The following is an 18,848-nucleotide window of genomic DNA, read 5'->3' on the forward strand; positions in this document are numbered from 1 at the left end:
CATACTGCTTATTTAATCACATGGGGTTGGACACTTAATATCATGATGTATCTGCACAATTGACTCTGTCTTAGTGGGATCCTGATCTGACTGGGGGGTCCCCTGGTTATATGAGGAATTATGAGGATAAAATGTATGGAAATACAGAAGAGAGATCTAGAAAAATATGACTTTAGTTTTCTTAGAAGGCCTATAGATTCTTTTGTTACAGTTAAGCTGAAAGAATAACCAAAATGCAAACAAATTATATCACAATCCCATAAATAGGCTATTTTAAAGCACATATATCAAAAAGTGCTTTTTTTCCTGTGTAGAATTTGGTGCAAAGATTTTTACAATTTTTATGTTCTTTATAAAAGCTAATGTAGGACTCCAGTGCTTAGCAGTGCCAGAAAACTAGCCTTTCTTATTAGAGCCATAAAACTTCACCCACCTAAACTCAATTGCTTATTGAAGCAGCTGAAAAACATCAACCTTAAGGCAAGTTATTTCCCAGCGTTATACTTTTATTGTAAAGACTGTGTGGTATCTAGCCCCAGCCATGCCTTAATGCATTTATCTTATTTGCTCCTCCCTTTTATTCCGGGTAGAATTCAAGGATTTGAAGAGCACTGTTAAATGGAACCCTTTTTCTTTTTAACATCTTCCTTTGTTTTTTTCTCCCAGATTATCTGTGTAAGAGCATCTATAAATATCAGAGTAAGTCAGGCATGAAGCAGCCAGAGACTAAATATAAAGCCTGAGAAAAATATAGAGGCAAAAAAAGAATACCATCAAGAGGAGAACACCTTGAGTTCATGTGACAGATGTTACACGTATCCACAGCAGGGATCTGTTAACTTCTCCACCATGGGCCAGGTCCTGGTCTCTCTGTTGAATGTTTCACTGTGAGTTGGATCATGCTTAAACAGCCAAATTTGTCTTCCAGTTTTCTTCACTAGGGCTAGATTTTCGAAACATTTGAGCCCTATTAGACACCAAAATGGGATGTAACTTTTCAAAGAACTCTTTGCCAGCACTAATGTTCAAATTAAATATTTTAAGAAGTGATAGGAGGAGATTAAAATCCTTCTGCTAGGACTCCAGGATCAGCTTCACCAGGAACAGATGCTTTAAAAGTATATGTCACTGTTGGATAGTTGTATATTTTAAAAGCAATACATTTGCCCTCAGAAATTATTCTCAGAAGAAGAGGAGTATGACTTGGTGGGATGGGACAAGGGACCAGACTGTTGTTTGTCACAGAGATTCAAAGAAGGGATGTGCTGTACTAGAGGAAATTAAATGAAATTACCATCTAGCATAGTGAGGTTTGATAAATGCTTTGGAAAGAATAGTAAATCTCGTATTTTGGGGTTTATTTCAATCTTTAATTGAAGATCATGACAAGACTTGCAGTGCCTGAGATTGGGGAGTGGGGGGGGACATGGGATGAGCCACCTTAGCCACAGGATCCAAAAATCCAGATTATGCAATTGCTTTTGTAAATGTTTTTAGGACCATTAGATACCTCTTATTAGAAATAAATATCTTAAAGCGTCCTTCATTTGTATGCGCAATGTTGGTTCTAAAAATATGAGGAAATAAAGAGATAATTTATCCAATTCCTGTGATCCTGAAATGCCTAAGAGGGTTTTTTTAATAACAGAAGTAAAACAGATTGATGTGTATTCCACCACCTACTAAATTCGATGGGTTTGTTTATATCTGGGATAAATTAGCAAAGGCCTCATATAAACAAGGTATCAGAGCTGGCAGCTTGCAAAAAATCCATGATACAAGAATATGAATGTGCTTTTCAATTTGTTTTGAAAATGACATGGACGTTAAACTGATCAGCTCAGCTGCAATGTTCTTGTCCAGAGGGTTTTGCAATCCAATAATCACAGGAGAGATTTTCCTAGAGATCTTAGAATCATAGAATCTTCATGGTTGGAAAGGACCTTTAAGATCATCGAGTCCAACCATACACACACAAAACCCCCCTACAATCTCTGCCACTAGAGCATGCCCTGAAGTGCCAAATCTAGGCGTTTCTTAAATACCTCCAGGGATGGTGACTCAACCCCCTCCCTGGGCAGGCTGTTCCAGTGCCTGACCACTCTTTCAGTAAAGTAATTCCTCCTGATATCTAATGTAAACCTCCCCTGCCGCAATTTCAGACCATTCCTTCTGGTCCTGTCGTTATTCCCCTGGGAGAAGAGGCCAATACCCCCCTCTCTACACCCTCCTTTCAGGGAGTTGTAGAGGACAATGAGGTCTCCCCTCAGCCTCCCCTTCTCCAAGCTAAACATGCCCAGCTCCCTCAGCCTCTCCTCATATGCCCTGGTCTCCAGACCCCTCCCCAGCCTGGTCGCTCTCCTCTGGACACGCTCCAGCACCTCAATGTCCCTCTTGTACAGAGGGGCCCAGAACTGAACACAGCACTCGAGGTGAGGCCTCACCAGCGCCGAGTACAGAGGCACCATCACTTCCCTACTCCATCTTAACTACTCCATCTTCCCTACTCTATCTTAACTAGTGCCAGACAGCAAATGGAGAACGAAGAGGAAGGCAAGGTGTGGGATGAAGGGTCAATGCAGTTCTATGCTCAATGCTGAGGACTGCGTACCAGCAACAGGGTGAGGGGAGAAAATAAGATGCAAAAACTCGTAGAATGAGATCAAGACAGGAAGATCACTGCCCGATCACTGCCAGGGGCAAAACAGACTCGACTCGGAGAAAACTGGAGACGAACAAAAAGGGGGCAGACATTTTAGCAGGGCCTGTTGCAATAGGACAAGGGGTAATGGTTTTAAACTAAAGGAGGGGAGATTTAATCTAGACATAAGGAAGAAATTTTTTATAATGAGGGTGGTGAGACACTGGCCCAGGTTGCCCAGAGAGGTGGTAGATGTCCCATCCCTGGAAACGTTCGAGGCCAGGCTGGACGGGGCTCTGAGAAACCTGATCTAGTGGAAGATGTCCCTGCCCAGGGCAGGGGGTTGGACTAGATGGCCTTTATAGGTCCCTTCCAACCCAAACCGCTCTATGATTCTATGAAAATTGATGTACTTTATAGCTAATTAAAATCGATTTGGACGGTGAAAAGCAAAGACAAAGACTAAAATACCTTCCCCTCCACCCCTCAGGCTTCACTTCGTCCCTTCCCCTTACACTCCTTCACCTCCCCACAGCGGGGCAGGGCCCAGGCACAGGCGGCTGCGGCCGGCTGGTAACCACCCCCCCCCCCCCCCCCCGCCTCTCCTGCTCCTCCTCCTCCTCCCCAGGTGGGGCCCTGCCCCTCTCAAGGGGCTGCAAATGGCAACCTTACGCGCCTGTGTCTCTCATCCTGCTCTTCACAGGGCTGTTCTTCACACTTTTTACCTCTACCTTTTTCCAGGCAGCCCTTTACCCTGACTGAACTGTGCTCTCATTGGAACCGTCTGGGACAGGGCAGCTCCGGCCTCCCGCCGTGGGCATCCCAGCCCCTCCTCAGGGGAGGCCTGTCAGCCCCAGGTGGCGGTGTGTGGAGCAGCAGCGTGTTTGAAAGCGTTACAGAAGGTGTTTTGAGGTGTGGAAGCAGCTCAGGGCCTGGCAGAACCTCTCAGGAGCTGTGAGTTGCCTTGTCTGTCACTCTGTTCCCCTGCTCTGTCTCTTGGGCTCCAGCACTTTTTGTTTTCCTTAGTAAAATAGTGTTATCTTGGGTATGATGCCAGGAAAGGCGATAGTTAAGAAAAACTTATCTTCAGCAGGCCCCTGGGCTCCACGTTGCCCACCCTGATGGGGCTGCTCTATTTATAACCAGTAAGACATGCCTCCATCTGGAAGGCATTTGTTACTAGAGCTGTCAAAATCACTTTTGACTAGCTTACAAAATATATGATGCCTTTAATTAAGTGGAGAGGAAGGTAAACATTGCATTTAAGATCCAGGCTGGTAATTTATTCAAAGATGGCTGCAGCCAGATAAAGTACATAAGAAGGTGTTATTGGTTTGACAGAAAATGTTCTGCTGATTGATCTCCCTGGATTCATTTCATTTTGCAGGGGAAACAGGTTTGTAATTTGGAAGACAAGTTACAATACAGCTGGCTTATCTGTTTTGAGTGTTTTAGGAACTGCAGTAACTAAGGGCCAGAACCTCAGCTTCTATAAATTAACTCAGCTGCATTGGGGCCCAGTGATTTTAGCAGCCTCTCCCACCCCCCTGGGATTAATAAAGAGCTATTTAAGGCTTTAATTGCCCCTTAATTTCCAAATAAAGAAGTAAGGTAGGGGAGGAGTATTGTCCTAATTTGTTTGACCTGGCTTCCTTTTAGTTGTACCTTAGGACAGCCGTGAAGAGCCAGCCCTTTCCCTGAGTGTTCCTCTCTGTCTGGACAGAAAAGGCTTAAAGATGGATAGCAGCCCCTATCCTTGCTGCTTTGATGTAATTACTTTGATTACATTACTGGTTGCCTAGAGGCAGAAGAATAAGCTATAGTCCCTTCAAGGGCCCAGCATAAGTCCGGCCTCACTGGGTTTCTGTTTGTTCCCCAGTATCTTCAGAGCTGGCTTTACCCCCGTGGATGCTACTGAAGAGTGCTGACTTGTGAGCAGACCTGACAGAGAGAGGTGAAAGGGGGAAAACCACGCTTCCAGCCTTCCCACTGCCTGTCTACAGCTGGAACGTAAGTGTCTGCTCTTTTCCTGGTTGTTGTGAACTGCAACTCAGTGATGTTCTTGGGGACCCTGTGGTGTAAGGCGCTCTCTCCCTGTCTGTTGAGTTTATTTACTCTCATGCTACAGCTAACCCCTGGAGGGGTTTTTGAGACATTCACTTGTTAGGAGTATTCTGGTCCTGGAGGGATATGTATCAGTTGTCCAAAAAAAGTAATGGAATAATTCTGCAGGTGGTATCTTGTGCAGAACAGCACTAAGCAGGTGTCTGGCCTGAGGGGTACCAGGAAAAGGGCAGGGATGCAGGCACAGTGGGTTTTGCTTTGATGCTGTAATTAGGTACAGGAAGAAAGATGTGTGAAAGCCCATTGTTATTCTCTTCAGAGCTCACTTTTGCTAATGCAGCACAGCCTACGCTTCTGACTCACTGGTCTCTGCTGAGCAGAGGACTTCCTTCCAAACAGAGCTGCTTGACTCAAAGTCTGATCAGAGCAACCAGGAGTGTTTGTGGGGTGACTCAACAGGCAGCTGCTATCTCTTCTTCCTTACCTCTCACTTTGCCTCTGGACAGCTTGTTGTTCAATTTTATGAAGCAGGCAGTGAGGGAGGGAGGTCACCAGCTAGTGCTGACTTGTTTCCGTTAATATATTGAGTTTTCAAAGGCGTGTGAAAGAGGTACATCAAAATTAGAAGGTCCTAGATCACATAATGTGTTTAAGTCAGCCAAACTGGCAACGCTTTTGCGCCGTGCCACGTTTGATTCAGCAAGAGGTGTTTTTGCAATATTGCAAAGGTATCTGTCTAACTGCTATCCTGAGCTGGCTGCCTGTCTGTCAGGAGAGCAAGAGCAGGTTAATCTATGCATAGGAGGGTGACGCTGTGAAAGGGAACAGCTGTGCCCCTGTAAGCGTACAATATCTGTGACATCAAATCCCCGTTGTGCGGAGGATGATTTCAATGTGGGTATGTCTAGCAGGTTACCATATCTTCTCCTTTGTTAGAAGGAAGACTTGCTACATGACGCTTCTTAAAGTGTCATTTGGGGGTCTCCTGCACTTCGAAAGTAGTTGTCTTGATGCCAGGAGGTAATCCACAACTGGGGTAAGTGGTCCACTGACATACAGAGCAACACCAATTTGTATCAGCTGAATATCTATCTGATTGCTCCTACGGGTTTTCTCAAATGTTACCTGAACTTCTAGTTAACAAGAAGTGGAGATACCTCTAAGCTGTCGTCACAGGCTCAAAGACTGGAGTAATAGTAACGTGGGGATGGTGTGATGTATTTTCCCAGAGGAATTTTTCCTTCTGGTTCCTGTGGCAGGAATTCTTATCTGCACGTTGTGAACAGCAAAACAGAGAGGCTTGCTCACACTTTAATGTGAAATTCACTTATTTAGTTTTATAATTAGCTGTATCTGTGGGGTTGATTCTTCTCACACCTACTGTAGAAACTGTGAGCCATAGACTGAGCTGCAGTAATTTAAATGTGATCTGGATCCATCGTGTTTCAGCAGTGGTACGGGTAAGTCGAACTGAATGTCAAGTGTCTGATTTCAGGCTGTTAAAACAGAGAGGCTGTACTGAAGGAAATGTGCCATTCCCTAATAGGGCTGGACAAAGCTTTGTAAGGTTGGTTATTGGAATGGTCTGAAATTCCATCTTTGCTCCAGGGAATTGGAACTGATTATGATGCAGCAATAATAACTCTTCACCAGAGGTCTGAGAGCGCTCTATGAATATTCATTATGCCACTTGTGTGATAGGTGAGAATAATTGTGTTTCAAAAAGGGAAAATCAGTGGACAGGGTGGTTGTATGACAGACAAAGGATGGGTTCCCCACAATGAACCCCAATCCTTTGATGTAATCCTTGGTCTGAAGGATTTCAGCTTAGCACAATGCAGGGTAACAGTAGTTTTGTCTCCTTGGGTCACATTTTGACTGCATTGATAGATATTTTGTAGACTGTGTTACAGGACCATCTTCACTGCATTTACCACTGGTTCTATATGGATGTATTTTGTGAAAAGGGGTTGGTCTAAATCAGAATTAAAAAAGGGAATTTTAGTGGTTATATTTCTTGTGGCTATTACCCTGAACACAAATTTGAATGCTATGTATTTTAAATAGTGTAGTCATATTGCTATGCTGTAATTTGGTCTCTGTTTTCCTTTTGGTACTGTATTTTGGGTGGCTAATCAACTCCCTTGGGAATGATTTTTCTCACTAGCTCACAGAATATTTTCTCTGCCGAGAAAAATTACCTTGGAAGCAGATATTTCTTTGGGCAAAAAGTTTTAGCTATGTGCAATACTGAACAGGGACCTTGTGACTTGTCTTCCTAACCATGCAGGTGTTTTGAGGCTTACCACATACAGTTTATCAAAGCCCTTTAAAAATGAAAAAACCATGTTACTATGTGATCAGAGAACTAGGCACTTAAATATTTATTGGGAGAATTGGTTGCCTCAAGGCATTAGGTAGAGAATAGGGAGTTGAGCTAAGTGGGTTTGAGGAACTTAATTGACTGCTAGCAATGGTCAGTGTGTTACTATGTTTGTGTTGTGTATAATTTTGTTAAGGTTATGAATGCCAGATCTGGTGCTTTGGCCTCTGACTTTGTAACGAGATAGTGATAACAGTGGATATCAGCAATTCCAACGTGGCCCTGCAGAAGTTTTGCTGTTGTTTGATTGTGGGGAGGCTGCTGTTGATAAAGAAGACAAAGACCAGAAAAAGGAGGAAGAGGAGAGTCTTTGCCCTACAAAATGATGGTAGAAAAATCCTGCAGTAAGAGTTTTACAGACCTCAGTTTCCCTGAAGGAGCTGGAAGGGCATGAGGTAGCAGAATACCTTTTTCTTAAATTGATTTGGTCTCCTAATACCTTTGAGGGGATCTGTGCCAGATTGTGTTAGTGCAGGTAAAAGAAGCTGATTGTCAGTGTTCAGGCTGGGCTGACCACTAAGCGCTGATGAAATAACTTGATATGTGTAATTCGAAATCAGATTCTCAGCTGCACATGTGCTCTTCTGAAGTGATCTATACAACCAGAAATCATTTGTAAGAAAGTCTAAAACAAGATTACAGAAATTGTGTAATTTGGGAAAGTGATCAAACCACCAGTTTTTCTGAGGAGTGGGGGAGGATTTTCGGGAGAAAAACTGTTCTTTCTGTCAGAGCTGAAAGTGGTGTATACACTAACAAAAATCTGGGGTTTATTCTGTATTGTGTATTCAGTCACTGATAAGGAAGAGCCTGAGTCAGGCCCAACCCAGTGCTAGTGACTAGGCATATTTTAAAGACTTATTTCCAGCAGTGTTAATAGGCACAGGTATGTACCAGCTGCTCCCAACCAATATGTGTCTCTGGGGAAAATCCTCAGCTGGTGCAAAGTAAGAACCATCTCCTCCAAGGAACCAGTGCTGGATTTCAGTAGCTTATAGCCAGTGAACCTGTTCTTGGGCCACCCTCAAAAATGGGGTGTATCTGTCTATTATAATCAATGTCCTCTCGGCTTTCTCCCTGCTCCTGCAGCAGAGTAGAAATTTCATACTGATTAATACCAGCAATAGACTGCAACTGCCTTTTACGTGCTGAGTTTCTACACTGGCCAGCAAATGTTGGACGAGATACAAAGGTGTCTATCCCTTGCCCCCTTTCCACCTACTCCTTGTCACAAATGAGCCCTCAGCACAGATGTTCAGTTAGGAGCTGCGCTGCCCTTCACTCTGTTTATTCCTCTCTGGGGGCAGGAGGTTAATTTGGGTAGCCAGGAGAATAAATACAGATTCTTGGACAAGACTGAGGAATTACTCTGGCATTGGAAATACACTGGCTGCTGCCAACACTGTTTCTTGCCATTCCTTTCACTGTGTTCCCAGTTTGCAGAGAACAAAGTTCAGCAGGTATGAAATCTGTTACTGGGGTGTGGGGAGAGTGTTCATGGAGCAGGCAGGAAGCTGAGCACCCACAACCCTTGTGACATGCGGTATCTCCCCCCAGCTGAAATGGCTCGTTGGCCGTATGCTTGTACTTGGCTATGGTACAGAATGGCTGAAAGGCAGTCACAGAGAAGAGGCAACAAGCCTATAGAGATATGGAGAGGAGCACAGGGACATGTGAGAACTAATAAAGCCTTCTGAAAAATTGATTCAGCTGCTGCCATACCGCCTTTGTTTCTCCCAGTCCTTATAAAGTATCCATTTGCTAGGAGTATTCATGTTGCTGTTCCCCAAGGATAAATGCCAGATTTTCTTAATGTGCCCTGTACATCAGATGACTTGAGTCTTTGCACAGAACTGAACTCCAGTAATGAAGTTCCAGACGTAGTCGTGAATCAGGATTTTAGGCTACAAAAGCAAATGTTTGGAGTACATCAAATCCCTAAAGATGGCAGCACTGGAATTAAGCATCAGGTATCAGCTCTGCTAGAAACTTCCTTTGTGATCCTGAGCAACTTAAATCCAGATTTATAAAACTGTCCCAAAGAGGTTTCTGTTTTCTGTGGCTTTCAATGAGATTGCTGTGCCTATAGAGTTTTGTGTTTTGGGGCATGAACTCTTTGGTTATCAAACTCAAGAGCTCAATGGCAGTTCAGAGCCAGAGTAGTTTAATGGTTGTGGGCTTTAGTCTCTCGTACTTCCTTTATCTGTAAAACGGACCTCATAATCTTCCACTCCTCCCACCCATCACACCTGTAATTCTCTGACCTGCTTAGCCTGGCCTTTCCTTGGGAGAACAATTGTTCTATTGATGTAAGGGTTCTTTCTCAGCAGTCTAGCGGTGAAAAGGCCTTATTGTGATGAGAATTGAGTCTTCAGTGCTGTATAGTGCCCAGTGCCACGCAGTGCAGATACTAGCTGGTCCTCTGGTTTAGCAGGAGCTTCTGAAGGCTTGGCAACTAAAGTATCCTCACGTGGAAAAGCTTGTCACATCAGTGCTATTGGGAGGTAAGTTTTTCACACCGTGGATAGAAACAATCTTTGGGTAAAAGGGAGTTTTTAAAGAGAAGTTGTGTGAGGCTATCACTATTATGTAACGTAATGTATTGCAGCAGCATGACTCTACAGTTCCCTTACATCTCTCTGCTGGTTACAACATTTTATTACCCTGTGGATGCCAGGATTCGGAGATGGGGTTTTATTGATTGGTATTACAGCAAGCTGATGTTCAGCCAGTTGAAAGTGATTTCAAAGAAAACTCTTCTTGCTGATGCGTGGGGTTTTTTTTTTTGCCTTAAATCTGATCTCGGTCTGGTGTGTCATGCTAGGCTTGAACACTGGGAGAACCCTTTGTATCAATTTGGCTGGTGTCAAGGAATTCACATAAATAATGCCTGAAGTTTTCTTTATGACAGTAGATAAGGGAATCTGGCACAAGGTATTGCATAGACTACGGGGAAAGGCGAACAGAAGGGTTGACATTGCAATTTTTACATTTTCAAAGTGAACTTGAGTTAGAACACCTCACAAATAGAATCAAGTCCATGGAGCAGAGCATTGATGGTAGCATGGGGAGGAGCAGGAGCTGAATCCTGAAGCTTTTAATGAGTCAAAGCTACCGCTGAGCTCATGAGGCTACAATAGCAGGATGGGGCGATTGCTATAAATCCTCTGCATGCAAAATAGACTTCAGATTTTGAACAAATGAAAAAAAGTGAAGTGCTAGTGAACATGTCTTCTGCTGTCATTACTAACTTGTGGTGCAGAATGTGAGATTTAAACACTAGACAAAACCCCTCCCCACCATCACACGCTGCCAAATTAAGAACTTGCCAGGCTTTCCAGTTAGTCACGGTAATCTTTGAAAACTGAGTGCCTTTAGTTATGAGTTTGCAGATCATATGAAACAATAGCTTTGACAACTGTCACAAATAGAAGAGATTTTTTTTTTTAAATGGTAGAAGTGTTTTTCTCAAATTATCAGTCTTTCTCATTTGCTTTCATGAGGCAGGAAAGCATGTATAAGAGGAAAGAATACGATTTTTTTTTTCTCTGAGAAAACATTTCTGGCTGCAAATTAAAAGAATGTCGATTTTCAGATTCTCAGTTTTGTTTCAGCAGATTGTGGTGGTACGTATGAAATGCAGATATGACCTCTGTATTTAGAATTTCACTGTATTCATTGGAGAAGAGCAGGGAACATTGATGTTTTCCAGGGAAAAGAACAGTTTTCTTAAACTTGAAATCTTGCAAGACTGCTGAGGTTTCATGTGTTTCTCTGATGAAGAAAAGTAGGAAAAATCACAGAAGCGGTAAGCGGGGGGGGGAAGCTAAGGGTAAAATACTAATATGAAACATTTCAACAGCCTTAAAATCTCTCCACTACACTCAGGTCTGAATCCAGAGTCCTGATGGACATCACTCTCCTTTGAAAGTAACAGTAGTTTGAATATCTGGATCCTTTGGGGTTTGCAAAATTGGGATGGAAATAATGCAGAGAAGCCCTTGAAATTAAATTTTCAAGCTCTACTCAGTCCTACATGTTAGGAAAGTAAAGTGCATTTGGAAAGAAATTACCCCGAGCCAAAGAAGTGTGCATCAGCCTACTTCAGTCTGATTTATAAAAGCCTAAGCAGAACCTGACTTCACACTAAGTTGTTTGCTCGTGGCAGGTGCTGTGGAGTTGCAGCAGTGTTCCCTAGGGTAGCAGGGCTTGGAGAGATGCTAGAAGTTGTTTTCATCTCAAGTCCAGCAACACTGGGGAAGCTAATTCTGTATTCACATTGTTATTTGAGTGATCTTTCCCATGATCTTCTTCCTATTAATATCAGTAAATTTTCCTTCTGAATTCAGTGACAGCAGGTTCAGGCTGTGTTTGATCTGGGACCCTGGCGGGGACTTTACTGTCACTTATATTCCTGTGTCTTGGTTTCCCTGTGTGTGCAATAGGGCTAAAGATACTTTTATGCCATCTCCTGAAGTATACAATTAGCTGCTATATAAATGGTAAAATGGATAATTAATATAATTATATAGGACTGTGGCCTAATTAAATGATTATATCTCTTACAAAGATGGAGTATTTACGTTCATATGAAAGGAAAGCTGGACTGAATATCCAGAAAGTCTGAGCTCTGTAAAATGGCTATAGGGTACTTGCACACATGTACTTTCTAAAGGCAGTCCTTGGTATTTAAAAAAAAAAATGTTGGCCATGTGGGACAAGGAGAGGAGGAGAAGCAGGAACATATGTGTTTCCACCCCAGAGACAGAGCTCCTGCTCTCCACTCCAACAGGCTTGCTGCCAAAACAGCTCGGCTGATCTACATTTTATCTGCAATGCATCAATAGTTTGTGCAGCCCTTTTTTTTGGCACTATTCTGATTGCCTGTGCATAGATGCAACCTCACCAGCCCGCCCCAACAAAATGCTGCATTCATCTGTAACTCTTGGATTGCTGTGTGATGCTTTCCTGTGCTGAAATTCCCCTGTTCTAGAAAAATGCAAGGGCGGGCATCTTTACCTGAAGGAAAACTTTTCATGTTGAGGTTATCTGAAAACTACAATAGCTATGCGGAGACACTGTAGAAGTATTTTTAAGATACAGCACAGAAAGGGGAAAATGAAAGGCTACCCAATGCATCGAGAAGTCCTTGAATTGCTCTGTCAGAGCGATGGCATGTTTTTACATGGTTTGCAGGGATAAATGTAAATCTTTGGTTGCTGCTTCCATGCACCCAAATCTGCTGCCATTTGAATGCTTTGTTCTTATCTGTTTTGCATAAGGTATGTCTCCATTGCTGTTGAGAGAAGGGACCGCAACAGTGTGCGGAACCACCCAGAAAAGCTTGATTTTTAGGGTAGGTTGGCTCTGGGGATTGAGGAAACTGTAGCATGAAGATCTAGGGTAAAAGTTGGAGGCAGAAAATCATAAGGCAGGTTTGTCTGGTGTCTTGTATTATAATTTATGCTGCTGCAGAGATAGATCTGGCTGTGTTTTACATGCCATTGCACTAATATTAAAACTGTGTGGTACATAAAGAGGCAATAAAGAAAATGTTTTTGTGTATAGGTCTTAATAGCTTGTGGTGGGGACCGGGCAGAGCTCAGTGCAAATGCCAGGGGCTTCATCAAGACTGTTTTCAAATGTCCATGAGATATAAGAGGCTTAGACTTTATTTCAACTGCATAGTGATGTTGTCCTGATGCAACCAATATACCTCTTCTGTCTCTTGCAAAACCCAGCTTCCTTTTGGAAAATTCACTGCATTTAGCGTAAAGACAGTTTTACTGAAAAAGGAGCAGCCAAAATCATACTGGGGGCTGTAGAGGTAGGAAAGATTAATATCAAAGAAAGGCCCTAACTAATATTGTTTCCCTTTGCCGAAGGCTGAGTAATTTGCATTTAGATGAATCTGTAATGAATTAGGCTCACTTAATAGAACCTGCAGAAAGCATAGAATGTAAGTGCTGTATTCAACGTCTAGGCTGGCTTGGAAACAATTACATACAATCAGTACCGAAAATACTAGGGGACATATCCCGAGGTTGTGTAAATCAGTCCTGATGTATGTACTTCTCTACTTCATACCTACATGAAGCCTTTCAAACTTCCTTTTTGGATTTTAAGTCTGAATGGGTTTTTTTCTGCGTTGCTGGTCAATCATGACAGTGGTATTTCCAAAATGCTACTTTAGGAATAAGTGATACATTCACTTACAACCTTCCTGTGAAAACATCCCATGGTTTCCTTACAGGTGCAGCTCCTTGATCTTCAGAACTCTCGAGCGTTTCAAAGACAAGCAGAAATTAATGGCAAAGGACCCTGAAAATAAAAAATGTTTAAGGCTATTAAGATTTATAACTTTACGATATTAAAAAAAAAAGTGCTTTTTGCACAGTTTACATTTTTCCTGACTGGAAGACTTAATGACTGATTTGAAGGTTGTTCATTAGGTATCTCTGGAGATGGGAGAAACAATAAGAGTGATTTAACAAGGTTAAAAAAAAAAAAGGGAGCAATAAATTTGAACATTGTCTAGATTTCAGCTATCATATATTGTTGAGATAATGGCATATTAATGCACAAATCAATATACAGAATTAAAGCCAAATTCACAGTTAGGCTTCTCAAAGCTCTGGGAATCTTAACCCTGTTTTTTCTCTCTTAGAGAAAGAGCAAGGCCTGGTCAAAGAGGGATGTTGAATGTTCTGCTGGTATGGATTCTCTCATGCTTAGCAAATAATTCTGTTTTCCTCAGAATAATGTCAGGAAATAAGCATTTGTCAATACACGGATATGGCAATGAAAATTGTGACCTCCTGTATTCAGAGCCTTAGCCATGTATCTTGCCACATGAATCATTTTCAGATCGATGCTGGCAGCAGAGTATCATTTGGCTCTCATTTGATTAAATGGAGCACATCTGAGCAAGGCATGAAGCAGCTTTAAAAAGAATTGGTGGAGAACTGTGTCTTCATGCATGGCTTCTAATCCCTTCTTACTCTGAAAGCAGTTCATGTTGGGCCGTGATGTCCATTTTTGGCGATATGGCTCATCATTGCTCTAAGTGCTTAACTGTTTATGACTAAACCGCTCCTTGGCTTTGTCCCTAAGTGGGAGCAAAGGAGGTGAAGTGAGGGACCAGACAGTGGATGGAAAGTATGCAAGCTTTGTCTATCCTCAAAGCACCAAAACGGCAAAACAGACCACTTGTATAACAGCTGCTTTTGGTCTATTTGCACGATAGCTTGTTATGTGCTCTGCTGTTGTTTTTGACATGGCATGCTTCTAGAAAACAAAGTCACTGTTTAAGCCATTGGCAGTTTGCCCCTGTATGTATGAAAACCATATCAAACATCTGCATCGCATGTTTAGGCTTATGGAGCTGTATCGGTGCCTTGATCTATATATTAGACAATGGGTCTTTCTAGTTCAAGCATATCTCATTCCTCTCTCTCTCGGAGCTGTGTAGTAAATGAAGGACTGGTGATTTGGATAGCACTGAGACCTGTTTCTAGTTTGGCTTCTCCTTTCTGAGTTTAAGAAGTGTGTCTTTGAGTCATCTGTACCACTCCCACCACTCTTTGACCTTTACCTGGGCAAGAACTACCTTGGTGGTGAGGCCTGGGTAACTTTAGGTGGTTGAAAGAAACCCTAAATAGGCTGGGTTTGGGAAACAGATTCCTTGCCCAGAGCTTCCCTTCTTCTACCACAAACCAGCACCCTACTTACTCATTTCTATTTTTCAGTCTCTGCTACGAAAAATAGTCTTGTTCCACTGTTACCTCATTTGCGTTGAAGTTTATTAGGTATTGCAGTCGCTGTGTCTGAGCTGCCTGTTGCATGCATTTCTGGAGCTCCCCAGCTCTTCTTTTGGGGCTCTTCCTGATTTTAGTTTTATTTCTCAGTTTGATCCCTTTAACTGTAGGAAAAGTTTTAAATTGTAACAGTAGATGGCACTCTATCAATCCTTCTTGCAGCACATTGTGCTGGGCGTAGGAGCTGGAAGTAGAAATGTGTTTTTAGATGCTAGAAAAGGGGTGCTAGGGAAGAGGGGCAGATAGGCTGTGGGGAATTACCCAAGGCTCTGATGTCTCTGTCATCACCTGGATGACAAACTAGGTCTGCTTTGGTAGAATACCAGTAATGGGGATCAATATCCTTATGCTCGAAATAGTTCTTTGCATTCTGTGTAGTGCATCTTTGTGCTCCGCTGCTCATCTGGGCAGGGCAGAGAGTTTAAAAGCCCTTAACAGTGCTGCCTGCTTATATTATCTGTGTGTGTGGGTGGGTGTTGTGGCTTTCTACAGCACTTCCACGTGAGCTCGTACCTCCAGGACAGCTACCTTGATGCAGCATATTGTGCCCAAGATTTATTTTGTGCTATTTTAAGAAGATTCTTTCTCTGGCTCGTTGTTTTGGGCTTTGGTTTTGGGCTTTTTTTTTTTCTCCCCCTAGAATAAATAAAGCCTTTCAAATTGAAGCCATATGTTTGCGCTTTGTCTCCAGAAAATATAATCCTTCTTCATCCTATGTGGAATAGACTCTGCCCTTTCAGCCTATTGTTAATGATTTCCCATTTGTTTTTCGTAGCAACCCTAAAAATGCACTTGTATTTCATTGTACAAGCCTCTGTAAAACACCCTCAGCATGCATTTCACATCTAAACCTCTTTCTCTGCTGATTCTGCATTTGTTCTTAGCCATGTATCATAGGTATATAACTGAAAAACTCTACAGTGGAATTAGAAGGTGTGATGAATTAATCGGCCCTGTTGTTTCCTTAAAGTTAGCAACGTTATTCTCTGAAAAAAACACTTAAGTCAGCATCACTGCACTAGCCTTAACTATTGGTGAAGGAAAAGCCGATTATAAATGGGATGGCTGGTTAAGCTCTAACTTGTGTTTAGCATCTTTTAAAACTCTTCCAGTGACTTTTCAGTCATGTCTCTACACTGAGTTTTCCTTTGCTGTATAGGAAAGGAGTTCTTCAGGAAATCCTTAAATAACTATTTCTGGCAACAGTCTTTTCCAAGTCTGTCACCACTTCCTTGTGAAAATGCTACAAATGGGAGAAATCTCTGACCCTAGCTAAATTTCAGAGATTTCACATAATAGGGTGAAATTGTAGATATTGGTATGCTATTTTCTTCTCAGGAAGATACTTTTAATAAGCAACATGGTGAAATACCCAGGATGAGAGATTTCCTGAGGGTGGAAATAGTAATTTGCAAAGGTTTCTCAGCTGAGGCAAACTGGCATCAGTGGAACATTTCTCATTGGAAGGTGAGAGAATATTATGGGGTTTCTGCCACATGTTTTGGAGCTTATTTGCACACTCTCAGGGGGTATCCAGGGAAAGTTCCTCTGGGAGATTAAAAAGCTGAAGGAAGTAGAACTCAAGCCAAAGTCTGCTCTGCAAGGTGATAATCTATAGTCATCTGTCCTGAGGAATAGAATTTAGTTAATGGGAACAGAAGCTTTGCTCATGACTGATAGTCAGTGACCTTCAAGGACAAAATAATGGTAATGTTATGCCCAAAGCACTTTATTAGTACTGTTCAAAGCTGCTCCCTTCCCCCCAACACCTCCAGGAGGTCCTTATAAGACACTGGGAACTTCTTATGTTGAGTTTGATTAAACTTCAGTTACTATGTCTGGAATGTGGTGGCCGTTCAGAGGGAACTGGGGAACAATGCACTGCAGATAGTGGATATTTCTGTGTATCTAGTTGTTCTCTAGCTACATGGCGAAAACAGAAAGGCTGCACTTGTACAGGTTATGATTTGGAAGGATATTTAAGAGCATTTGATATGGCTTATTCCTTCTCGGATGCCAGAGAAAATCTATATTCCACTAAATTCTATTCTAAGTTAGTCTATATAAGATCTCATACTGTTGTCTGGAGGTTCCTGTCTCCACCTACTGAACTCTGCTTCCTGAAGTGGCTGAAAAGATTGTGGTCTTAAACTTAATTATTTTTTTTTTCTTTTCCTCCCTGTTCTGTGACTTATTGTCTTTGTTGTCATTTCTTCTGATATGTCAAAGCATGATCTTAGGCTCCTTTCCATCCAGTTAGCTTCAGCAATTGAAGTCTAAAGGTGACATGGAAGGGGCTGTGCAATGACAATAGCGACCCTAAGGGAGATGAGAAAAGGGTGGTATGAGTCAAAGAAGATACTGTCACGAGTTCCCTTGTTAATGAGAATGAGTGACTGTAGCTAATAGTCTTCTGGAGCATTAAGGTCTAAGCCCATTATAATGGACCGTAGACTTTCTCTGTCTCTCGCATGACTTCCATAATGTATGTAGACTTAATCTCAATGCAAAAAATAATGTAGCCCTTAATGCAGTAATAAGATTACGCTCCCAGAGATAGCCAAGCTAAATCAATACAGGCTTCCCAAGTCCTTATTCCCATGTCATGTCCCATTATCTCCCATTCCCTAAGAGAAGCGTTTTCCAATAAAGTGTCCAAATATGCTTTTTATGTTGTATAGTGTGCTGACTCTGGTGCAGCTTCAGTATAGCATGTAAGTATGTGTGCACATGCATATTTATATATTTGTCTGAAAGATGATTACTCAGTACTGCCCTTCAGAACTAGTGGTAAAGTATCCTTTCATATATATATATTCTTAATGTTCCATAAACGTGGATGAACAACTTCAATACAAAATTGCTAAATTCAGCACCATTTTTAATAAAGATACATATACTACGTTATTCCTCTTCCTGAACTGCACTCATGTGTAAAACTTGCAGAAACCTATTCATTTGACTCTCGATAACTGGGAGGCAAAGTGGCAAGAGAAATATTAATTCCTTTTCAGCATCATCCCTCACTAGTCAAAAGAAATGACAAAATTATGGGAAAGTGCCTGAGCTAGCTCGGTAAAGGAGGCTGCTTTGACAGTCCATTTGAACTCCACTGAAGTCATACAAAAAAACTTCTGTTCTCTTTAATCAGCTGTAAATCAGTCCTTTACACTCTGAGCCAAATCCCACACCTCCTTAATCGTATAAGTATCCCTTAATAACTTCTAGTTCCACTGAAATTTTGCATCAATGAGTTATTCGTGTTCATTGGATTATTCAGGATCTAGCCCTGTATCAGCTATGCATAAATGTCATATACTCATCGTCCAAATACATACACTATTTTGCGTTGGTAATATAAATTTGCTGGACATACTTAGGGCAATTGCTACTACACTTGTGCATTTTTTTTTTGTAATCTTTATACCACGTATTTAGGTGGTCATGCAAAGAGATATAAAAATTAATTTAGGGGAGATTTTTTTTGCGTATTTAATTTTATTACTGTTTTAAATTTAGATCGTTTCTTGACAGCAGCTGGCTGTTTGTTCTTGAGAGTATTTGTTTCACTGGCACTCCTGATAAAATTACTGAATTGATGAACCACAATATCTGTCACTTCAAGATATCAAAAAATGCTGTGTGGACCCATTAGCACTCACCTTGGGTAAAGTGAGTAGCCAGATAGGAATTACCATATTGATCAAAGTGGTGCTTCAGTTAGTCCAATACCCTTGCTCTGACTGTGGTCACTATCTGCTGCTTCAGCAAAAAGTGAAATAAATTCTTTGAGAAATATCTGTACAACGACTTGCTCTCAGGAAAAGCTGCTTCCTGACAGTTACTTATCTATTCTATTTCTAAGGCAGGTAGGGGTTACGTCCACTCTAAAACATGTGTAACTGATATAAATCTGAATGGCTTTGCTATCCATATATACAGC

General features: G+C 41.9%; 1 long non-coding RNA gene across 1 annotated transcript in view; it reads left to right on the forward strand.

The window, feature by feature from the left end:
- Positions 1-4,266: 4,266 nt before the first annotated feature.
- Positions 4,267-18,848, forward strand: part of LOC141733454 (uncharacterized) — a 56,049-nt gene continuing 41,467 nt past the window's right edge. Inside the window, exons 1-2 of the long non-coding RNA XR_012584295.1 lie at positions 4,267-4,410; positions 4,521-4,651. This is a non-coding gene — a long non-coding RNA (uncharacterized LOC141733454). The remainder of the gene's footprint in view (positions 4,411-4,520; positions 4,652-18,848) is intronic.

The sequence above is a fragment of the Larus michahellis genome, chromosome 20 (genome assembly GCF_964199755.1).
Source record: "Larus michahellis chromosome 20, bLarMic1.1, whole genome shotgun sequence".
NCBI lineage: Eukaryota > Metazoa > Chordata > Aves > Charadriiformes > Laridae > Larus > Larus michahellis.